At 39.3% G+C, this 25,819-nt stretch overlaps 1 protein-coding gene and 1 pseudogene across 1 annotated transcript in view; one reads left to right on the forward strand and one right to left on the reverse strand.

The window, feature by feature from the left end:
• Positions 1–25,819, forward strand: part of COL4A6 (collagen type IV alpha 6 chain) — a 349,822-nt gene that overhangs the window by 139,664 nt on the left and 184,339 nt on the right.
• Positions 20,824–21,459, reverse strand: LOC149990998 (rRNA-processing protein FCF1 homolog pseudogene; annotated as a pseudogene).

Here is a 25,819-nt window from a genome sequence, read left to right on the forward strand (position 1 = left end):
TCACATGCCTGAGGCTGGTGGCCAATGTCTTTCTTATGCAAAATGGCTTTAATGCATCCAAAGCCTCAGGTAGATGGGAGGAGTCTTGAGCCAGGGGATGGTATGGAGAAAGCACACAGAGCCTACGTAAGGGTCTGTGAATGGTCAGAACTGTTTGCAACGCCCACTGCGTCAGAGGACGCAGTCAGGGATATATAAGCAGCTGCGGACATTTTAGCTCTCTCTGGCACTCTGACTCTCTCTCTGGCTCGCGCGCTCGCTCTCGGGCTCTCGCTCTCTCTCGCTCTCGTGTGCTCTCTCCACGTGGCTTGGTGAAGGGGCCTTCTCCATGTGGCTTGGAGAAGGGGTCTCCAGGCTGCTTTAAGAGGCTCTTGCCATGCAGTTTTGAGAAGGAGAGAAGATCCACGCGGTTTGCAGGAAGAAGGCAGTTTGCAAGGAGGCTGAGAATTCAGGCGGTTCTGCATTGAGAGCTGGAGGGCACCACAGCACAGAAAGGACCTCCCCAATCAGATTGAATGATTGGCAGCTGCTGGTAAAGCTGAACTGTGTTTGGAAAGTAGGGAAACGGTTTCTCTGACTTTCCTAAAACTAGCCTGGTTTGGTAGTGGGGAGGCAAGGATATGTGTTTGTGGGTGTTTTAAAGAGCATAAGACTTAACAATAGAAATCCGCAAATAACTAAATCTATATAACTGTTAAATAAACAATTCTTTTTCTTTTCACTAAACTCTGGTATTGAGAGTTATAATTTTGGCGGCGGGCAATCGGGCCCCTAACTAAAGAGCCCGTGGGTTTGTTTTCAACTGGAGCAGCCCAGGGGTTCTATAACATCTGGAGTAGTATAATTCAATAGAACTTTCTATAATGGTAGAAAATTTCTATATCTGTGGTGTCCCTAAGGTGGCCTCTAGCCTCATGTAACTATGAGCACTTAACGTGTGGGTAATGTGGCTGAGAAACTGAATTTTAAATTTTATTTTATTAGTTTAAATGTAATAACTACATGTTATTAGTGGCTACCATATAGGGCAGTACAATGCTAGATGATTAGTAATGGTATTGGCTAGCTCCTTACAGAAGGCCATTATTTGTACTAATGATGGTTTCTAATTTGGAGAAGATTAAAGAAGTATTTGGTAAATGCTCTGTAGGACTGCTCTTTCTCTGATGTAGAAGGTGGAATACAATTAAATATTCTTAGATGTGTTGAGGTTTACAAAATATACAACCCTTGAGTTCTTATTAGTTCCACTAAAAAGTGTAAGAGGTGGCCAGCCACTGAATTAATTTCCTCTCTTTTTCTGTCTGATATGTTAATATGCTTTTAGCTGCACTATGGTAAGCTGGGAAAACACTATCGCTGTATGGCATTCTAAGACATACACAGCAGCCCTGGCAGGTATGGCTCTGTTGATTGAGTATCAGCCTGCGAACTGTGAACCAAGAGGTCACCCTTTCAATCTATGGTCTGGGCACATGCAGGCCCGGTCCCCAATTGAGGGCAAACGAGAGGCAATCTATCTATGTATTTCCTGCACATTGATGTTTTTATCCCTCCCTTTCCCCCTCCCTTCCCCTCTCTCTAAAAGTATATAAGTAAAATCTTTAAAAAAACATACACACGGCGGGATTCAAGATGACGGAGGAGTAAGTGGAAGCTACACTAACCTCCTCCCAGAACCAGTCTGGATTTACAACTTAATTTTCGAGAAATCATCTGGAATAACCAATCGAACACTAGCTGGGGAGAAGTCTTATATCCACAGAGAGACAGAAAAGGCCGCTACATCACAACGTGACCAGTAGGGAGTGCGGAGGCGTGGAAGGGCTGGCTGGGCTCCCATGGGTCGCAACTGAAGAGACTGAGAAAGAGATCAGCAGCCGGGGGTTCCCCCTGAGAAGGGCAGGGTCTAAACGCCCAGCTGGGCTTCCCAGGATACAGCAACAGAGTGGAAAGTAAAATAGTATCAGCTGTGAAAAGTGAAAAGCCATGGGGTTTCTTCCTAGCCAGAGAGAAACAGCAGGAGAAAAAGAGCTCTTAAGTGGATCACATATGAAAATATGTTGGCCTCCACTCACCCTGGGCTCAAGCAGAGGGAAGGCAGGGAGGACTGGAGAAACTTGGGGAGAGTTTGGCATGGTGGCTTTGAGGGGAGAACTAGGGGAGCAGCCGACCAGGTCCCAGTGCTGACTCATCCCCAGTGCTGCAGGCAGACCATTCCCCTCCAAGTGGCATCAGCCTGAGGGGAAGCAAAAGCCCTGCCTACAGGAATTAAGATGCCACACCCACAGTCCTTAAACCTGATGGCTAATCACAAATTGAATAGATTAACTACTAAAGAATACAAAGGCAGTAGATCCCTGAAGTCTCCAACAGGCTGCCTAGGGCCAGACTGGTACAGGATCTGACGCCACTAGAGGCAGATCCAGGAAGTGCAGATCATTCTAAGAAGCACCAACAAACAATAGGACTCACAAAAATGGGGAGACAAAGAAACAATCCCCCCCATCGAAAGGAAAGCTAGAATCCCCAGAAAGAGTGCTAAATGAAATAGAGGGGAGTAAAATATCAGATACGGAATTCAAAACATGGATTATGGAGAAGCTCAATGAGCTGAGCGGAAACTACAAAGAACTCCAGAAACACTACAAGGAATTTACTGAGAATTACACGAGCATGAAGAAGGACATAGAAGCTATCACTAAGAGCCAGGAGGAAATGAAGAATACGATCTCTGAATTGAAGAACAGAGTAGAAGGAATTAAAAGCAGGTTTGAGGAAGCAGAAGATCGGATCAGCGAGCTGGAGGAAAATGTAGACAAAAACTCCCAGACAGTTCAACAAAATGGAAAAAGACTGAACAAGACTGAAGATGTTCTAAGACAGCTGCAGGACAACATGAAACGTAATAATATCCGTATCATAGGAATTCCAGAAAGAGAAGAAGAAGAGCAAGGGATAGAAAACCTCTTTGAAAAACTAATGACAGAAAACTTCCATAACATGAGGAGAGAAAGAGTCACGCAAGTCCAGGAAGCACAGAGGGTCCCAATGAAGATGAACCCCAACAGGCCCACTTCAAGACACATCATAATTAAAATGGCAACATTCAAAGACAAAGAGAGAATCCTAAAAGCAGCAAGAGAGAAACAAGTAATAACATACAAGGGAGCTCCAATAAGCCCATCATCAGATTTCTCAGCAGAAACACTACAAGCCAGAAGGGAATGGCAAAAAATACTCCAAGCAATGAAAAACAAAGGCCTACAACCAAGAATACTCTACCCAGCAAGGCTCTCATTCAAAATGGAAGGTGAAATAAGGAGTTTCCAAGACAAAAGAAGGAGAAAAGCATACATCTCCATCAAACAGCATTGCAAGAGATGCTAAAGGGTCTGCTTTAAGAAGATGAAGAAACAGAGAGAGACAGAGAGGAACACGAGTACAAAGGGGGAAAATGACAATGAATAAGTATTTATCAGTAATAACCTTAAATGTAAATGGATTAAATGCTCCAATCAAAAGACACAGGGTAGCTGAATGGATTAGAAAGAATGACCCACATATATGCTGTCTACAAGAGACCCACCTTAGAACAAAAGATCTACACAGACTGAAAGTAAAGGGATGGAAATAAGTATTTCAAGCAAATGGACATGAAAAAAAAGCTGGGGTAGCAATACTTATATCAGACAAAACATATTGCACAGTAAAAGCCATAAAAAGAAACAAAGAAGGACATTTCATAAAACTTAAGGGAAAAATCCATCAAGAAGCTATAACCCTTATAAATATATATGCACCCAACTTAAGATCACTTAAATATGTAAGGAAAATTTTGAAAGACTCCAAGAAAGATATAGACAGCAACACACTCATAGTGTAAGTGGACTTGAACACCCCATTGTCAACAATGGACAGATCTTCGAAGCAAAGAAATACCGAAGATATTGAGGCACTGAACAACACTCTAGATCAATTGGACTTAGACGATATGTATAGAACTTTTTACCCTAAAGAAGCAGAATATATATTCTTTTCAAGTGCACATGGTACATTTTCAAAGATACACCACATGGTAGAACACAAAACACGCCTCAACAAATTCAAGAAAATTGAAATTATATCAAGCATCTTCTCAGATCACAATGGCTTAAAATTGGAAATCAACCTCAAGGAAAAAACTCAAAAACATTCAAACTCATGGAGAATGAATACCATGCTATTAAATAATGAATGTTTTAACAATGACATTAAGGAAGAAATCAAAAAGTTTCTGGAAACTAATAATAATGATCACACAACAACCCCAAACCTATGGATTACAGCGAAAGCAGTCCTGACAGGAAAGTTCATAGCAATACAGGCCTACCTAAAAAAGCTAGAAGAATCTGTAATAAAAAAATTAACCCTACAGCTAAAAGAACTAGAGGAAGAACAACAAGCAAAACCCAGATCAAGTAGGAGAAAGGAAATCATCAACATCAGAGCACAATTAAATGACATAGGGACTAAACTAACAATTCAAACGATCAACATAAGCAGCAGCTGGCTCTTTAAAAAGATAAACAAAATTGACAAGCCTTTAACCAGGCTCATCAAGAAAAAAGGAGAGAGGACACAAATAACTAAAATCAGAAATGAAAGAGGAGAAATCACAATTGATACCACAGAAATACAAAGAATTGTAAGAAATTATTACGAACAACTGTATGACAAGAAATATGACAACCGGCAGAATGGCGCCGGTCGCTGGGTCGTGACGAGTACACAGGCACTGCCCCCTTTAGCCGGCCCAAGAAAACAAAACACATCTGTCAAAATGAGGCAGAAAACTATAGAAATCCCGGTGGCACAGCTCACCAGGCAACAGATGAGGAATCTGACAGATGAACAAATAAGAAACCTGTCAGAGGCTCAGTTCAGGGCCATCGTTATCAGGTGGCTTACAGAATTAACAAAAGATCTGGAAAAAGATGAGAAAGAAGCGAAAAACACTCATAACGAAAGGAACAAAACCACATACGAGACAGATGGTGAGGGAAAAAAATCCAGAGTTCATTTCAACAAACCGGAATATGAAGAAGGAACAAGCAGTCAACCAATGCAGCGAGAGGAAATGGGAAGCAACGATGAGAGGATCAGAAACCTCTGGGACAGCTATAAAAGGCCCAACATAAGAATCATTGGTTTGCCAGAGAGCGAGGAAGATGAACTAGAACTTGAAAAATTGAGTGAAAATATAATAAAGGAGAACTTCCCAGACTTGGGGAAAGAAATAGACTTACAGGTCCAGGAAGCACAGAGAATTCCAAAAAAACTGGACCCAGGGAGAACCACTCCAAGACACATTATAATCAAAATGTCAAAAATTAAAGATAAAGAGAGAATCCTAAAAGCAGCAAGAAAGAAGAAAAGAATTATGTATAAAGGGGTCCCAATTAGACTATCAGCTGACTTCTCAAGGGAGACCCTGCAGGCAAGAAGGGACTGGCAAGAAATATTCAAAGTAATGAAAATCCAAAACTTACAACCATGAATACTCTATCCAGCGAAATTGTCATTCAGAATAGAAGGGCAGAGAAAGTGTTTCCAGGACAAAATAAAACTGAAAGAGTTCATTAGATCCAAACCACTGTTATATGAGATGTTAAAGGGACTGGTTTAGAAAAAGGAGGATCAAGACTATGAAATCTAAAATGAAAACTGCATCACAAGAAACAGCAGAAGCTAGGGAATTGAAACAAAGGCAAACTAAACAGGCAACGAGAGTGGAAAAAGAACTATAGGAACGGAGAACATATTGGGGCAAGGTCAACAGGGAGGGGGAATGGGGAGAGGGAGGGAGATGATATAGGAATTAAGGATCATGGTAGGAGGGAATGGAATAAACAGAGGTTGAGAAGAACTATATGCACAACTAATGGACATGATCTAAAAGGGGGGGACAACTGGAGGGAGGGGGCCACCGGGTGGAGGGGAGCAGAGGGAAGGGAAATTGGGACAAATGTAATATTATAATCAATAAAACACATTTTTAAAAAAAGCAAAAAAAAAGGATTGTAGTTCTTGCTTTATGAAGCTTAAATTCAGGAACTAGAAGTCAAAGTAAGGATAGACAAATAAATATACAATATCAGGTTTTGTTACAAAAAAAAAAGAAATATGACAACCTAGAGGAAATTGACAAATTCCTGGAAACATATAGTCTTCCAAAACTGAATCAAGAAGAAGCAGAAAGCCTGAATAGACCAATAACAACTAGTGAAATGGAAGCAGTAATCAAAAAACTCCCGGCACACAAGAGCCCTGGACTGGACGGCTTCACAGGTGAATTCTACAAAACATTTAGGGAAGAACTAACTGCTATCATCTTCAGACTATTCCAAAAGATTCAAGAAGAGTGGAGACTCCCAAACTTGTTCTTTGAAGCCATTATTACCCTAATTCCAAAACCAGGTCAAGACACAACAAAGAAAGAAAACTACAGGTCAATATCCCTGATAAACATAGATGCTAAAATCCTCAACAAAATATTGGCAAACCGGATCCAGCACCATATTAGAAAGATCATACACCACAATCAAGTGGGATTCATCCCAGGGATGCAAGGATGGTTTAATATTTGCAAATCAATAAATGTAATACACCATATAAACAGAATGAAAGACAAAAACCACATGATCATATCAATAGATGCAGAAAAAGCATTTGATAAAGTACAATACCCATTTACAATGAAAACTCTCAGCAAAATTGGAGTAGCGGGAGCATACCTCAACATAATAAAGGCCATAAATGAGAAACCAGAAACCAACATCATACTCAATGGGCAAAAACTGAGAGCATTTCCCCTGAGGTCTGGAACAAGACAAGGATGTCCGCTCTCTCCACTCCTATTCAACATAGTCTTGGAAGTCCTAGTCACAGCAATCAGACCAGAAAGAGAAACAAAAGGCATCCAAATTGGAAAAGGGGAAGTAAAACTGTCATTATTTGCAGACAACATGATAGTGTACATAGAAAACCCTATAGACTCCACAAAAAAAGCTACTCAAACTAATAAGTGAATTCGGCAAAATAGCAGGGTATAAAATAAATATACAGAAATCTAAGGCATTTCTTTACACCAACAATAAAAGCTTAGAGATAGAAACTGAAAGAAAAATCCCATTTACCATAGCAACAAGAAAAATAAATTACCTAGGAATAAACTTAACCAAGGAGGTAAAAGACCTATACTCAGAAAACTACATAACACCAAAGAAAGAAATTAAGAAAGATACAAAAAAATGGAAGCATATACCATGCTCATAAATGGGAAGAAGCAACATCATAAAAATGCCCATACTACCCAAAGCAATTTATAGATTCAATGCAATCTTTATTAAAATACCAATGGCACTTTTCACAGACCTGAAACAAATACTTCAAAAATTTATATGGATCCCAAAAAGAGCCTGAATAGCCACAGCAATTTTGAGGAAGAAGAACACAGTAGGAGAAATCACAATACCTGATATCAAACTATACTACAAGGCCACGGTAATCAAAACGGTCTTGTACTGGCATAAGAACAGACATATAGATCAATGGAACAGAATAGAGAGCCCAGAAATAACCCCAGGTCTATATGGTCAAGTTATATTTGACAAAGGGGGAAGGAACATCAAATGGAGTGAAAAGAGCCTGTTCAATAAATGGTGTTGGGAAAACTGGACAGGGACATGCAAAAGAAATGAAACTAGACCACCAACTTACACCATACACCAGAATAAACTCAAAATGGATCAAAGACTTAAATGTAAGCCGTGACACCATTAAAGTCCTAGAGGAAAACATAGGCAGGAAAATTTCAGATATCCCACGTAGCAACATTTCCAATGATGTGTCTCCTAAGGCAAGGGAAATAAAGGAAAGAATAAACAAATGGGACTACATCAAACTAAAGAGTTTCTGCTCAGCTAAAGAAAACATTAGCAAGAGGAAAAGGAAACAAACCGTACAGGAAAATATATTTGCTAATGATATCTCAGACAAGGGATTGATCTCCAAAATATATAAAGAACTCATACAACTCAAGACCAAGAAGACAGACAACCCAATTAGAAAATGGTCAAAGGATCTGAACAAACACTTCCCCAAAGAGGACATACAGAGGATCCATAGACATATGAAAGAATGCTCAATATCACTAGCCATCAGAGAGATGCAAATAAAAACCACAATGAGATACCACCTCACACCAGTCAGAATGGTCATCATCAACAAATCAACAAACAACTTGTCCTGGAGAGGATGCGGAGAAATGAGAACCCTGGTGCATTGCTGGTGGGAATGCAGACTGGTCCAGCCACTATGGAAAACAGTTTGGAATTTCCTCAAAAACTAAAAATGGAACTGCCTTTTTAACCAGCAATTCCATTGCTAGGATTATGTCCAAACAATCCTGAAACACCAATTCAAAAGAACCTATGCACCCCTAGGTTCATAGCAGTACTATTTACATTAGCCAAGTGCTGGAAATAACCTAAGTGCCTGTCCATAGATGAGTGGATCAAAAAACTGTGGTACATTTACACAATGGAGTACTATGTAACAGAAAGGAAGAAGGAACTTCTACCATTTGCAACAATATGGATGGATCTAGAGAGAATTATGCTTAGCGAAATAAGCCAGGCAACAAAAGAAAAATACCTTATGCTATCACCTATTACAGAAGACTAATGAAAAACACAAACAAATGGGCAAAATTGAACCAGAGGTATGTAAACAAGGAATAAACTAACAGTAACAAAGGGGGAGATGGGAGGTAGAGAAGGGGTAAGAAGAGGAAGGGTCTAGTCAAAGAACATTTATAAATGACCCATGGACATGGGGAACTGTGTGGGGACTGAATGTGGGGGAAGGGAAGGACAGGGTGCAGGGAAGCAAGAGGGGGAAAAAAGTGGTACAACTGTAATGGAAAAAAAAAATTTAGTGGAGGAAAAATAAAAATATGAAGAATGGAAATGCCAGTTCAGTGAATATTAGAAGGACAAGGATTTTCCTTTACGTTGTATATTTTTCTCCCTATCTGATCCCTCCACAGTTTGGCCTTCTAAAGAAGTAAGTAATGACATAAATTTCTTTGCATAAAACTAATAAGACCAGTTGTTAACAGAGGTTTTTTGTTTTTTTTTTTTGATCAAGTCTTTGACTGGAATGTCATGCCTAAAGGAGACATGCTTGGGTTCTAGTTGTTACCAAAAAGCCCTGAGGAATTGGGAATGATTTTTGAAGGTAATAAAAGCCCACGAGATAAAAGGCCTGGTACCGTGGATGGTTGTGTGGTCCACAGCAATCTTTCCAGGGAAGGAACGAAGGTTGTTTTCCTGAAAGATGGCTAGAAGGGACCTTAAGGCACAATGGAAAACCAGAAGGACTTGGAAAAGACAGGTGTATACAGGCAAGGCTGAATGCCAGGTATGTGGCTCAGCCTCTGTGCCCTGAAGGGCAGACTGAAGGTCACCCTAAATGTTCCTTGCATAAGTTCCAGCAAAGCAAAACTAAAGATCATATGTGATCATTTTCTGCTCTTGTTGTGTTTATGCAAATGACCAGGATAAATTAAAAATGGACTTAATGCAGTCCCTTTAATGACGAGGAGGGTAATCTTAGGGAGAAAAATTATTATTCAAGGAAAATCACAATGATCAGTGGTAGACTATAAAGTAGTGCAGCTAATCATCTTTAAAGTTTCTTTTCATTTAAAATATGTTTTCACTTGAAAGTTAAACTATGTGGTATCATCAGAGATATTTAATTTACAGGCAAGAAGAATGTCAAATGCCTTGCAACTGGATGTCTTTCCAATAAGACAGTCTTACAGATTTAGAGACTTGCTTTTGGGTTATGTTATATAAATTAACATGTGTTTTTTATTTTCAAAGGGCATAAGCCTATGACCTCATTACCTGAGTTATTGTTTGTACATATAGGCCTCACTTAATCCTGTCTGCAGCGCTGCCTCCTGAGACTCAGTGGTTTGGCTGAATTAAGTGTCCGGGTTGGTGAAGAATGGGGTGGTCTGTGAGCTTCACTTTAAAACTGGTTTCTCTGTTCTATCCTAATGGCTTGGACAGAAAGGACCCAGAGGTCTGAGAGGGGGGAAACCTAAAATATTTCCCTCAGTCCAAACTAAGTATAATGGGCAAAAGGGTTTTGGACAGGTGAGATGTGCCTGGGACACCTTCCTCCAAAGAAGCCCTTTTTTTCCCTAATGTGGAACATTGAAAAATTAATCCTGCCTTTTGTCTTCTAGTAGTTATAGAATGAATGATGTCTTTTAACTGTTTTGCCAAATCTGTTGCCCCCAGAATACAGCAAGGATGCCAGCCTGTTAAACCAAGCATGCCATTGTCTGGGGACAGCTAACTGACCTAGAGTCTGCACAATCCTTCCCCATGTGGGAAGGCCACCCTCTCCTCCACACTCCCACTCTTATTAGGGATTTCTGGACCCAAGGGTAGGTAGGACGATGACCATGTCCAGCTTGAAGCAGCTAGAGGAGCTTGAGACCTTCGCCCATTGTCCTTTATTAGATTATAAAGGGTCTTAATATCTGAGAGGGAGGGACTCTTATTTTTTATTATTAAAATAATTAATTAATCATTTATTTATTTAAAAAAAAAAGAATATATGAAAGGGTGAAGTGGGAGAGCTTGTATGTACAAACCATGGGCATGGATTTGAGGGGGGATTACTGGGGGAGGGGGAGTGCTGTGTGGAGTGTAGCAAAGGAGAAAAATTGGAACTATTGTAACAATATAATCAATAAAATATACTTAAAAAAATACACAGTAGATTGCAGAGAATCAACTTCCATCATTCCTCATTAACTGAAAATTTTTTCATACAAAACAGAGCTTTATTTAATTTGCAAAATTTTTCTTTGCCATTTAATAGTTTATTGATCCATATCCCATAGTATTGACTGCAGAGGATTATTAATCTGTCTGAATTAAAAACAGTGACAGGGCTTCATTATACAATACAACTCATTGAGTTGAGAATTAGCTATGGCTATTCCTGGATTTGCCTTTCCTGCTTCCAAATGAATGTACTGTATTTGCTTTTATATGGTAAATTGTATTAGATATTATCATTTAGTTATTACTACTAGTAGTAGTAATAGGTAAATAATAATAAGTATTTATTAGCTTATCATAGTTCTTAGAGGACATATAACACTCATGAGTTTTGGGAATATTTTTAAAAATACTGAACTCCAGTTCCATGGATTACAATGGAGGCTTCTAACTAGTATGATCCAGTTGCCTAAATGGTATTATCTATGTCTGGGATGGTAAATTCATGGCATGAAAGCTATCATTCCCAATCTGTTCCTTTGTGTTTGGCATTCTTTCCTGCTGAGCTTAGACCTAGCCTCAGAATTCTCAACACATTGTTCTGGGCAACCAGTATCAGACAATTAAGGTAACAAACTGAAAATGTTTAAGATGAAATTTATTTCCCCTGTCTAATTTTTACCATATTGATACAATCAATTTGTAAGAAACAAATGCAGTAAATATATATAGCTCTAGAGCTGAAAGGAACACTAAAGAGCACTCAATATAATCCCCTTATTTTATAGATGAAAAGGTTGAGGCTGAAAGAAGAGAGGGGAGTTATACAGGGTTACAAAGTCAGCTGTTGGCAAATATGGAACTCAATTCCAGCCTCCTGACTCAGCAAGACACTACCTGCAGCCTACTCTGTGGTAATTGTACGTTGGATATTTGGTGCAGTATTATCATCACTGTTGAATTTACTGGAAATTATGTCTACTTGCTTGGATTAGCTTGGCTATTAAACAGGGTTAATTTATTGGTTTGTGTGATGGTCGTATTCAAAAAGGTTATTTGGTGTATTTTCCAACTAGTTGGATTTGCACGTTTTCCAGATATCTGTGGCCAGTTTCATCTGATTGAAAGGAAGAACTAGCAATTCATTAACTGAAATGACGAATACTACCTTAACAGGATCTGCCGAAATGTGTAGTACTGATTAACAAGCACGATCTTTATTGTAATCACTAGCAAATTGCCTGTGTCAATGTATTGATCTTCACCGACTTACTTACTCCTTTTATTTATGGTCTGTGGATTCAATAGGGGTTATTTATATTCTAAAATTGTGTTTATTAAGTCTAATAACACTGATGTTATTGCCAGGAAGTATCTAAGACTTGAACACTCACAGTTTCAGTAGAGAAGAGAGAAGCTTACTATTCTAATCAGAGGCAACAGCAGGAACCTGGGAGTCTTTGTTACCAGTTATTTAGATTGCATTTATGAGCTAAATGATCTTTACATTGGCAATAAAATGATTTGCAAAGTAAGAGTTATGATTATTATTTTTTACGTAGTATACCTACTGTAAGTAAACACTCAAGAGAAAGGTATGATTCTGGTTAATGACATTAGCATTTGAACACTAGGCACATCCGTTTCTGAGCATTCAGTGTCTCTGTTTTGAAAATGTGTTTATATCCTAAAGTTTTCCCTGCTGTTGAACATTCCCACTAAGCATCAAGTTAAATTATAGTTTAACCTCCTTCATCTTTATGACTTTTTGTTGTATCTCAAAGATCTCATTGTTTTTGCAATTGGCTCCTTATAATCTTTTATGTAAACTAAACTTCAATGTGTCTAAAGATGCTCAGCTCTTCTGAAGGGATAAGTAAGAGGGGCCTGATCCCCCAATTTCCAAGAGGAAGACTCACCCTTCAGCTAGTGACATACATTTACAATACTGGCTTAGTTCCTACCATACCCTGTGGTCTTAGAATAAGTGGGACAAACACTCAGGGATCTTTGGCAGAGAAGAGAGTGTGAGTGTCCTCCCACCAGGGTAAAAACAGAAAAGGTAAAGTTGTAAAAGTTTAGGTTTTTTTTCTTATTAGTTCCACTAAAAAGTGGAAGAGGTGGCAAGCCATTAAACTAATTTCCTCTTTTTTTCTATCTGATATGTTAATATGCTTTTAGCTGCACTATGGTAAGCTGGGAAAACACTAACACTGTATGGCATTCCAAGACATACACAGCAGCCCTGGCAGGTATGGCTCAGTGGATTGAGTGTCAGCCTGCGAACCGTGAACCAAGAGGTCACCCTTTCAATCCATGGTCTGGGCAGGTCCCCAACTGGGGGCAATTGAGAGGCAATCTATCTATGTATTTCCTGCACATTGATGTTTTTATCCCTCTCTTTCTCCCTCCCTTCCCCTCTCTCTAAAAGTATATAAAAAAAAATCTTAAAAAAACCATACACAGCAGATTACACAGAATTGACTTTCATCATTTCTCATTAATTGAACATTTTTTAGTGTGACCCACAACTCATCCCTAATGTGCTCTATTTAAACTGTTTCACAGATCATCTCCTCTAAGATGTTGGCTCCTAAGATGTTACTTCTCTCAGGGATATTTAGCCCTTTCCTAAGAGTGTATGTAGTATAAGGATACACTAAAAAGAAAAGTAAGTCTGGCGGCCAACATTGGCCCCTTCAACTACTGACACTCCTTTTTCTGAATCTTGCTGTTATGGCCATATTCATTTTCCCATAAAATTAGAATCCTCCTAATCATTCAAGAGTAAAAGTATCTCACTCCACACTAGGATCCACCATTTCATTCAGATCATTGACTCTTCCCTATGGAATCCACATAAGAGAACCAAACTAGTATAAAGATGAGCTTTACAAATGCTAATTCACAAATGCCTGATATTTGTCTCTATATTCCTGAGGGAATCTGAATGAAGCAGTTTCCCTGTTGTAAAGGTCCAGGGTTAGTACTATCAGAATCTACATGTCTATTCCCATATACCTCTCAACAGGCACGTTACTCTTAATCTCAAACCATCCAACTCTGAGATACTTTCAGAATCTACATCTTCACTCATACAGCAAATCCTGATTGGGAAAAACCCTCTATCAATTTGAGACTTTTATAAAGCACACGCCAAAATGGCATTTTATATATATGTGTGTATATATAAATATATATCACTAGCAAATTGCCTTTGTTAATGTATATATAGTTTATTGAATTAGGTGCCTGTGAGAGAAAAAGAGAAGGAAGCCAACGAAAATAGGGGCTGTTGGATTACAGTGCAGGTTCAGCTCCTGTGAGGAGAGGGAAGGAGAGATGATTGGACAGGTAGAGTCTAGATTGCAGCACAGTTCTAAGAAAGTTTTGGCCAAATCATATGAGAAGTCTGTAAGCTGAACTCACCCATCAAAAGAGTGGAATGGGCCACACTCAGTCATTGGCTGGGAACTGCCCATTGGAAATGTCTCAGCTCAAATGCTGTGATGGGTTTGGAGGTTCAGCAGCTAGGGCCATTTCTCAATTATGCTCCCCAAACAGGAGATCTGAATGGCACATTTTAATGGTTGCCACAATATCCTAATAATCACTGGGCTTGGGTCATTGGAAAATATTCATTTCCAGCTGCTACTCTGACCTAAGTAAATATTATTTCACTTGAGTCAATATTGCGGTTTACAGCAGTTTGTTTGAATCAATCATCTCTTTTCCTCAAAACCTGGTTAGTTTATCTCTACCATCACTAAGAGCTTTTAACCAATTTTTTTTTTTCATATGGAGAAAAGTGCAAAGCATCAGCTTCTTCTTCCCTTAGGCCTATCTCTGTTTTTTCCAGTCCTCTGAGAGATAACCATCCTCATTGTTCCTTGGGACCCCAAACTAGTCTACTTTCTTCTTCTTCCTCTGCTTCTGTAATATTTCTTTAATCTGACTCATTTCCTTCTTCAGTCTGGTATAAACCTTCACTCTACCTTAATTTGCCATCCAAATCACCTTACCATCATTCCACACTTGCTGTCTTTGCCTCAATATAGTGCATTGCAGTTTAGTACATGTTCAAATGCAAGTATGTGTCAAAATCACCTATAGGATATGTTATAACACAGATTATTGGATTCCTCTTCCACAAATTTCTAATTCAGTAGGTCTGAGGTGGAGAATTGATCATTTGAGTTTCTAACACACTCCCAAGTTATGTTGATGCTGCTGGTTCAGGAACCATGCTTTGAGAAGCACTGGTGTAGCAGTTGAAGATTGTGGCTTCTCGATTGAATTTGCTCAAGTTCAAATTTTGGCTCTGACTCTTAAATTGTATGACATTAGGCAAGTTCTTGGCCCCTCTATAGCTCAGTTTCTTCATCTGTAAAATGAAGATAATAATAGTGCCTACCTCATAAGGTTGTTGTGAAGATTACATGATTTACCATATATAGTTTGTAGAACACTGACACATGCATAGCACGTAAGAAATGCTGTAGTGTTAGTTCTTATTGTTTAATTGACCCAGAATGCTAGAGTCCATAGGACAAATTTAGCTCATTCTTTACCAAATCCAAGTCAAAATTCACAAAACACCATCACTATTGCTATGTGTAGTACTTATCATTTTACTAAATACTTTTCTTTAGGTTGGTTAAATTTATTTTTAAATGCAACTGCATATGGAAAACCAATATTTTCCAAATGTATGTAGAATATATACAAAACTATTAGAATAAAAATATTTATCCATGCACCACCTCAAACCACCAGTGGTTTGAGTATCCTTCCTTGAAAGAAGACTGACTTCACTCATAAGCCTTTTTTTTTTCCAAATAAGAAAACTGAGGTACACAGAAAAGATACTCACGTTTGTAAAAAGTATATTTTATTGATTATGCTATTACAGATGTCCCAACTTTCCCCTTTGTCTCCTCTGCCCAGTAGTCCACTCCCTCCAGCAGTTCCCCACCCTTAGTTCATGTCCATGGGTCATGCACGTAAGTTCTTTGGCTTCTCCACTTCCTATACTATTCTTAACATACCCCTATCTATTTTGTACCTGCCAGTTATGCTTCTTAATCCCTGTACCTTTTCCCCTGTTATCCCCCTTCCCCCTCCCCACTGATAATCCTCCAAATGATCTCCATATCTATGATTCTGTTCCTATTCTAGTTGTTTGCTTAGTTTGTTTTTGTTTTTTAGATTGAGTTATTGATAGTTGTGAAAGTGTCACCTTTATACGCTCATAATTTTGATCTTCTTTTTCTTAAAAAAGTCCCTTTAACATTTCATATAATAAGGACTTGGTGATGATGAGCTCCTTTAGCTTTACCTTGTCTGGGAAGCATGTTATCTGCCCTTCCATTCTAAATGATAGCTTTGCTGGATAGAGTAATCTTGGTTTTAGGTCCTTGCTTTTCATTACTTTTAATACTTCTTGCCAGTCCCTTCTTGTCTGCAAAGATTCTTTGGAGAAATCAGATGATTTTGGGAAATCCTTGGTAGGTAACTCTCTTTTCTTTTGCTGCTTTTAAGATTCTCTCTTTGTCTTTAGTCTTTGGCATTTTAATTATGATGTGTGTTGGTGTAGTCCTCTTTGGGTTCAACATGTTTGGGACTCTCTGTGCTATCTGGACTTGTATGTCTATTTCCTTCACCAAATTAAGAAATTTGTCTTTCATTATTTTTTCAAATGACTTTTCGATTTCTTGTTCTTCCTCCTCTCCTTCTGGCATCCCTATGATTCAGATGTTGGCATGTTCAAAGTTGTCCCAAAGTCTTCTTATTCTCTCCTAGTTGTGGTTTGTTTTTTTTCCCAATTCTTGTTTCTTATTTATGTTCTGGTTTAATGTTTATTTCTTCCTTATGTTCCAAACCATTGTTTTCAACCCCACCTTCCTCCTCTTCACTGTTGATTCCCTGTGGATCATTCTTCATTTCACTTAGCGTAGCCTTAATTTTTTCCCTTATGCTTTTGCCATACCCAATGAGTTCTCTGAGCATACTTATCACCAGTGTTTTGAACTCTCCATCTGATAGATTGTCTATCTCCTTTTCACTTAGTTCTTTTTCTGGAGTTTTGATCTGTTCTTTCATTTGAGCCATATGTCTTTGTTTCCTCAATTTGGTAGCCTTCCTGTGTTTTTCTTTTTTTCTGTATATTAGGTAAAGCTGCTTTGACTCCCTGTCTTGGAGAACCTATTACATAGTATGGGGCAGAGCCTTAGGTGATCACCAGGGCAGGACAACCCACTTCACTGCTTTGCGGATCTGTATGAGTGAGGGGTCAGAGGGGGGCAATGCTGCTGCCTGGCTGCTGAAAGTTTGCTCAGCACTTGTCCCATTTCTAGTCAGTGCATCCACTTCCCATATGCAACTGGCGCCCATCTAGCTGCTTGCACTAGTGGTAGTTCCCAGAGTGGGTGGATGTGCATATGTTCTATGTCCATGCGGGCCCTTTAAACAGACTCTGCTGAGAGATAGGCAGTTTTTTCCACCACCCCAACCTCCACTGGATATTTGCAGCTAGAAGCTACGAGGCTTTATTTTCCTGGTACTGGAACCCTGGGCTGTGCAGTGTGGCCTAGGGATGGGATTACTTGATCCACCACACGTGAATGTGGAACTGCCCATTCATGTAGCTGGCAGCTACAGCCACTGCCTCGCCACTGCCATATTGCATCCTCTCCATCCCGTATTCCCATCTCTGCCCTTCCTACCCATCTGGATGAATAAGGTTTCTTTAAATCCTTGGTTGTAAGACTTCCATACAGTTTGATTTTCTGGTAGTTTTGGATGTTTTTGTTTTGAGGTTAGTTGTGATCCTCCTTATGGTATACAAGGAGGTGAAGCATGTCTACCTACACCTCAATCTTGACATGTCAGAGGGTACTCACTTATGATCACAGAAAGTTGATGGTGGAACTGAGACCAAGTCTCCTACTTCCCTGGCTAGGATACTTTCCTTACTACCTCTTGGAAGAAATACCCCTCTACCCCCTTCTCCTGCCTTCTGATGACTTTATAGCAACTCTATCATTAATACTGAAGAAACGTAATTTCCTATGAAGACTTTGTCATTTAACCTAATTTTATAGGTTTTGTGGTGACACCTGTCGTTATGTCATTGGGGTTTTGGCCAAGATTCATTGTTGTCCTAACAGCTTAGATTGGAAGAGAGGCTAAATGTGTTGGCTTCCAGATAATTAAGAGAAAGAGTGAAAAATGAATGTAGACAAGAAAAGGAGTCAGGATTTGTTAACAGGGTGAGATTAGCTGACCTGTGTAACAAGGAAGAACTGAAAAACAAATTCTGGTACATACAGAACTTGGATCTTAACAAAGTTAAGGGAAAGAAGGGAAAGGAGCAGAGAAAATAGAAGAGTCTCTTAATGCTGTATTGTTTGTGATAGGCCATGAGCAGGCAAAGAAGAAGGACATTTTGCTACCAGGTCTCTCTCTCTCTTTTTTTTTTTGTTATCCTCACCTGAGGACATGTTTACTGATTTTAGAGAGAGAGGGAGGGAGGGAGAGAAAGAGAGAGAGAGAGATGACATCAATGTGATAGAGAAACTTCGAATAGTTGCCTCTCATACACATCTCAACTGGGGACCAAACCCACAACCTAGGCATGCGCCCTGACCAGGAATCAAATCTGCAACCTGTAGGTTTGTTGGATGATACTCCAACCAACTGAGCCATACTAGTCAGGGCCCAAGTCTCTTTATTGAATCATCAGACCTTATTGAAGCCCCATTGACCTCCAAGGGCATTCTAGCCCTCATTTGGGGAAATGCTGCTCTAAATTTTAGAGTTACTAATGTGTGGAACACTAACAAAGACTCTTGTAGGAAATATAGACCCTCTTCTTGGTCAAATTCAAACAACAGGCCATCAGAGCAGAACTTTACAGATGGCTGTCTTCAGGAAGTAACTACCACCCCCACCTCATTCTAGGATACCCCTCCTTTTTCTTTCTCCCTGTGAGACTCAGAGTGTCTTGAGCAGTCAGCAAAACCAACACTAGGGATTCTTTGTAAGTGTGCTCTCAAGAGGAATAGAGCCTTCTTATGGCTCTCTATTTTTGGAAAGCTTCCCTGGCACATCTAGGGAAGAGTTTATTCAAAACTTGGTTAGGGTTTTCTTTTTCCCTGAGGCATCATTTTCCATTTTTGCTTTTAAATCTTTGGAGTTAAGAAATCAGAATTTGCCCAGATAAGTTAAAGTAAACAAAATGCTTTACTTTACTGGTGGTTTCTCCAATCTTAACTTCCTCTCTCTCCAACCACTTCTGTCTTTCCATCCCAGTCCCCATGATCCTGGCTTATACTACACTGCGACCCTCACTTCCATTCTGCACAATTCCCAAAGATAAGCAAAACTAATAGATATAGCTATATTCAGAATGCCCACTGGTGTTACCGCATCTATTGATACAAGATTTAGAGAAGTTTGTGAGTTGCATAAAATGGACAGTCTAGCCGCAAATCAATGTGAATTTATTATGTATAATTGGTTGATTTTACTTTGTTTTCCTTCTCTAGACAGGAACTAATTATTCCTCTTTCATATTAGCATATAAACGTGTCGTGTTCTTTGGGACTTGGAGTGTGTTAACTTAAATCAAACTGTAAGAGTCCCCCCTAATGTCAACTACAACTGTCCAGGAGTGCTTTTGTTGAAAAATTATTGCAGCTACCTTAGGGGAGAAGATTATAGAGTGAAAATCATTTCTCTTAAATTAAGTGTACCCATATTATGAACATTCCACTAAACTGCTCAGTAAAATCTTTATAGGCCAGAATTTTTGCTATCTGAGATATTTGTGGCATTCGTCTTTTAGGAAGAATCATATATGAAAGAAAAAATGATCTGACAAGAAGTCAGGGATATAAGCCCAAGGGGGAAAAACCTCTAGGTAGCATCCTGGGACCTCTACTAATTTAGTCCATGTTCTACAGCTCTAACAACTACTGTCTCTGAAAATGGAAAATGATCTAATGGAAAATAATGGAAAGACCTACCTAGTCTTCAAACAGCAAAGAAAGATTTTCTGTCATTTCCATGTGATTCTATCTTGTGAAGCAGGAAGCTTGCCTCTGACTGATTAGAAAGATTTGCATCATTATAACATTATCTTTAAAATGTGTTACATTTAAAATTTTTCTACACTGTGGATGTTTTACCTCTATAATAAAAACATATTTAAAAAAGGAAAAATAAATAAAAAAATGTTTTCCCCCTTAGGCCTCAATCAGCCATACAATTCTGTAAACTTTCAGAGTCTATACTCCTAGAGTCCTCATTACAGAAAAGATGTGTTGTAATCACTAATAAATGTCTTAATAAATTAATGAGTTCTCCAAAATACCAGGCCTACAAGAATCTACAAGCTTCAGAACAAAATATCTGAGGGCTGAGGAAGGGTTTGTGAATCACATAGTATCTTCTCCAACTTGTGAAAGAAGTGGTGGTTCCAGTTCTGCTCCAGCCTGGCCTGAACTGCACGGGGCTGGATGCATCCTTTATTCTTACTTGGTTCTTGGGCTTTTCTATGCAAATCATTCAGTGGTCTCAGAATCTATGATAGGGTCCAGATTCTCATTTCAACATTTATTTCTTAACTTACTGGCTAGGCTCTCAAGCACCTGATTACCCAGTGATACATGAAGATCAAGATATTAGCAATTATGATTCAAGAGGTAAATGTTATTATAGAGATATAAACATAACACAGTATGAGTACTTTTTTTGTGTGTGAGCAGTCATCTGATTTGATTTATAAAAAGATGTAACAAATACTAAAATGATACAAAATATCATTTTCAAAACAACATCAAGACGTGAGTGTATTTAACCATACTCAGCTCATATGGGTAAATGGAGCAATAATAACTCATTATGTAACATGTTTAATAAACTGGCAACAGAGAAAGTTAGTTGAAGGAAAGCAGAGGAACTTTGTCTTTTCAGTATCAGAACCGAGGGGCTCCATAACCATCTGGCATCCGCTCAATGTTGTACCTATGGTTAGAAATGTACATGATGGGAACTCCAGGGATCTTCCTGATTCTTAGTTTAAGGTCCTGGTCCACTGTGGCCACAATGTAACACTTGTGCTGAGTTATTCTCTGTACTAAACAGTCATCTGCATAGGTTCCTTTATGTGTGCATGGTAATCGTTCAAATCTTGGATCCTTGGCGATCCTCAGAGCCACTCGATACTTCTCTCCCAATTTCTCAATTTCAGCCATTACACAGTCGGTTATACAAGGGATACACTTGGCATAGAGACAGTCCATCATTGACTGCACTAAGTCCAGTTTAGCCTTAATGGAAAAGTTGATAAAGTTGGTATCAACCAGGATGTGGTAAGGTGGGCCCAGCTGTGTGTTATATTGGAAGAATAAGCAGGAAGAGTATTGAGGGACTTCTCTTTCCTTGAGTGCACTAGGATCTTTCTTTTCTTTCTTTTGAGGTTTCAATCGATCCTTTTCTTTAAGCCTCTGATCTCTCAGACTAAGCATTTGCTTCATGGTCGCATATTTCCTTGTCTTCTTTTGCTTCCCCATGTTCACGCCGCACTCCTGTTTCTTCTGGAATTACCACCCACAGTATGAGTACTTTTGTTATTTAACAGAGTGAAGGTAATTTTAAGATTGAGTATTATTTTCTTTGCTGATGACCACTTGGTTAAGATCAGATTTATCTGAATTTGAAAAAAATAAGAAAAATAATTAGTTCATTACTATACATATAAAAATATATCCTGAGCAGCATAAAACTTCTAGTAAAAATTTTTGACATGAGAATTCATTTTAGAGCCTTTATTTACTATATAACATAACATTACTTTTGTATATCTATCTCCCTTACTATAATACAAGGTACATGAGGGCAGGGACTTTTGTCTGTTTTGTTCACTGTGTATCTGCACAGTCTAGAACCAAGCCAGTAAATATGTAATAAATTCAGTAGTCCCTCTCTATATCGCAGTTCACTTATCGTGGACTCACTGTATTGCGGGATTTGAAAAAATATTATATTTAATTATTTATCACGGATTTTTCACTATCGCGGGATTTTGTGGTACTGTATACATACGTCGTTAAAGTTATGTAGGTTTAAGAGTGTAGAATGTGTTTAAGAATGTAAGTAGTGTTTATAAAAGTGTGGAAAAGATTAATAAGGGAGTGGGAAAGGTTAATAAAGGGCTGGAAACAGTTTATAAGTGTGTGGGAAGGGTTTATAAAGCCTTAAAAATATATAAATACTAAAATAAATGTAAGGTTTTTACTTCGCAGATTTTCACCTATCGCAGGGGGATCTAGAACATAATACCTGCAATAAATGAGGGAATACTGTATTTGTTGAACAGATTAGAAAAGTAAATATAGGTAATTGAAAATTATGATAAGTGCCATGAAAGAAAATTAATGTGTATTGTTAGTGATTATAATAAGGGATCTAGTATAGGTCAGGGCATCAGGATAGGTCTCTCTGACCTATTCTCAGAGACATGAGGAGTTAACCAAAACAAAAGGGTTTTCTTTATATTTGGCATACAAAATCCCCTAGAAATCTGAGTATGTCTGGTTTTTAAGTCATTCACACCTGCAGGATACTCAATTGATATGTTAAGGAATGGGTTTGAAGTGGTAATTTGGCTTTTTTTTTTTCTTGTTTAAAAGATTATCTCAGTCTCCCAGCTCCACCTACATCTTTGGTTTTGAAGCCAAGGAAGCAGAGTTCTGACTGGTTTCCCTCCTGCCTCACTCCTTGTGTAGGATTCTGGATAGACTTAGCTCTATGCATTTGGCCTCTTGAAACTCCTCCATGATCCCTTTGTAGCTGGCAACACAGTTCAGGATGCTCTTCTTCCTTGGCTTGCCTGGCAAGAGAGGGGTTTGCAATCTGGAGTGATAAAAAGAGCCTGCCAGCAATTGAACAGTTCAGCTTGGACCCAGGACAATGAGAATAGGAAAATAGTCAATTCCTTGTCTGCAATTTGCCGATTATCACACCCCAAGGTGTGAGATTGTATGACCAGGGCTGCTTTACTCTGCCTCTCATCAAGGCAAAATGAACACAGATCCTGAGAGGTCAAATCTTCTCCTAGACCTCAGAGGTTGTGGTACAAAGGACCAGGCTTAATCTCTGGCCAAGTGTATAATTCAATAATCTACATGGTCATGAATTCTAGACTCTCAGCACAGGAAGCGTGGAGCATTCTGACAGGTTCTGCAGGCCCAGGGAGTCACTTAAGCCCTAATTGTATTGTGGAGGGGGCAGTTTTAGAGACAAAGGCTGCTGTCCTCCAGTGATTGAGCAGACTGGGAGGGGAGCCTATGAACACAAAGGAATGTCACTTTAGGAAGAGGTTGAGAGCCTTGTCATTAATGCCAGTGAACTTCTCTAGATCATGTAAGTGATGACAAGGGAGCTGGAATTAATTATTTCACAAACTTTATCTTAGAGGACTTGAGATCAATAAAGAGCTCATCTCAGGATGTTTTCCCAATGCATATCTGCCACGTTGTAATGGAGGGAAAGTTTTAAACACCAAGAGTTTATTTTATTTTATTTTTTTTTCATTTAATCCCCTCTCAGGGAGTTGTTGGGGGTCTTAATTTGCTTCTGGCTGTCAGAAATCCCTTACCACCACCCAGAAGACTTGGAGTAGAAGTCAGTGCTCCATAGAGAGCAGATATTTTAAAGCTAATTGGAAATTGTTTGGAAACGTATGGTTTCCTGGCTTGACCAGCTGGCTTTCTCTCTGGTCCTCTGGACTTCTTGCTGAGTAAAGATGAGAATAGGATGCCATTCTGTGTTCCTGGAGTTTCACTTGCACAGTCCCACAGCATGAGGGAGGCTGACCCATTGCAATAAATGTATCTTCAAATTTAGAGTGATTTGGATCTTGAACTATTTCAAGCCCCATATCTTGCAACCAACATGCAACTGTGCTATGGGGGGCATTTTAATCAGATTATATATTGCATATACACTGCAGGCTCCAAAAGGGAGGAGACAGATAGTGTCATGGAAGGCAAATAGCCCTGCAGGGGAAGCAGAGAACAGGGCTCTGGTGCTTATCCTGACCTCAAACAGGGACTTGACCTCTTCGTGTGGTAAAAAAATAAAATAAAATAAAAATAATAATCTTGATGCTTCATTTTCCTTTTCTCCCTATTCATTGTTGTGATGTGAAGGACATGAGGAGATCCCAAGCCCAGATTTTCCTAGCCGATACTGTTAGTGCCTACACTGATAGTCATTCATCACTCCATTAGAGGTCTGAGTTCAGCCATTTATATTCTGGGATGGAGTCAGGCATTAAATACATTATCAGTCATTAATACTTTACCCTTCAAATACATTTATCAAGTTAGTCTTAACAGAAAAGTACTTGTCTTCCAAACAATTGCCTTACCATTGTTAAAACCATCAGAGGAGCCCTGGCCAGGTACTCAGTTTGTTAGTTTGTTAGTGTCATTCTTATACAACAAGGTTGCAGGTTTGACCCCCAGTCAGGGCACATACAAAGATGAACCAATGGATGCATGAATAAGTGGAACAAAAAACTGATCTCTCTCTCTCTCTCTCTCTCTCTCTCTCTCTCTCTCTCTCTCTCTCTCTCTCTCTCTCTCTCTCCTGTAAAAAAATCAATTAACATCCCAGCATATTCTAACCAGTTTCTTGATTGTCTTAAGCACTAGTTCTATCACTGTGCTATATCCTATAGAGGATATGAAAAACATTTCCATAGTATTTCTATAATGAGTTTTCTTTCTGGTTGTTAGAGATAAGTCAATGAAATCTGCAACATATGTATTTAAGGATTGTCTGCTTAAGTGACATAATGAGTGCTCCAGAGAGTTTTTTAGTGATGTAGGAGATGCATTAGTCATGGGACTTCTTGATGGACGTGAGACTTTGCCTAGAGCCTTGAAATATGGATAAAAATAATATGGAGAGAAGAATAAAGAGGGCAGTTTATACAAAGGAAAGAGCATGAACCAAGGTCCAGAGGTAGGAATGAGCACATAATGTATGCGGAAATGTCACATAAAAGAGGTAAGGATAGGGAAAAAAAAAACCAACAACTTCACCAGTTTATAGCAATATCTCCAAAACCTTTTTGATCACACATTCCTATCAGAAAAAAATACATTAGCATGCTCCTAATATATGTGTATTTGTTTTTAAACTATATACTTATACTCGTCGGCAGCCGTCCGTCTCGAGAGACGATGGTGTAGCTTCTTAAGAGTCTATCTGCACCGCCGAGAATGGTTGTGCAGTCCGACTCGGGAGTGACACGGTATCTGTCTCCTCCCGTGTTGAATCGACATCTTGCGATGACGCTGGAGTGTCCTCTCCAGTGAAGCTGAAGCTATAGAGCCTGGGCAGGGTGATATGGAGGGTCTGCTGTTGCCCATGCAGCAGACCCCCCCTCTCTTCACAGCTGAAGGGTCCAAGGGAAAGATGGAGTCAATACAGCTTGGCTTCAGGTGCGCCGCAGGAGTTGCCGGTGTTGACTACAACGTCAAACCACCTTAGGGACTTTGGCTCCGGATTTTCTGTCGGGGTTTACTCCCTTAGCCTTTCCCCTGAAGAGGTATGCCGCAAGGCAGCGGAGGTTTTTTGGAGTCAGAGTTTTCCTTCTCTGATGTGCCCTGACTGGAAGATCGAACCAGCGACACTTAGCTCGCAGGCCGACGCTCAATCCACTGAGCCAAACCAGCCAGGGCTATACTTATACTAATGCACTAATATATTATAAGGCATACAAAAACATAAAGAATGATGTAATAAAAATTTGAAATTCCTAATACTTCTGCTTGTGCTCCTCCTGGGTTTTTTGTGCCACCACTCTGGATATCACTGCTTCAAAGCATCAGTTAAACATTTTGGGACCAGAGAGACATTTATGAATTTGATGAAACTACATATCCCTTTCA

The sequence above is a fragment of the Furipterus horrens genome, unplaced genomic scaffold (assembly GCF_987537825.1).
Source record: "Furipterus horrens unplaced genomic scaffold, mFurHor1.1.pri manual_scaffold_17, whole genome shotgun sequence".
Taxonomy (NCBI): Eukaryota; Metazoa; Chordata; class Mammalia; order Chiroptera; family Furipteridae; genus Furipterus; species Furipterus horrens.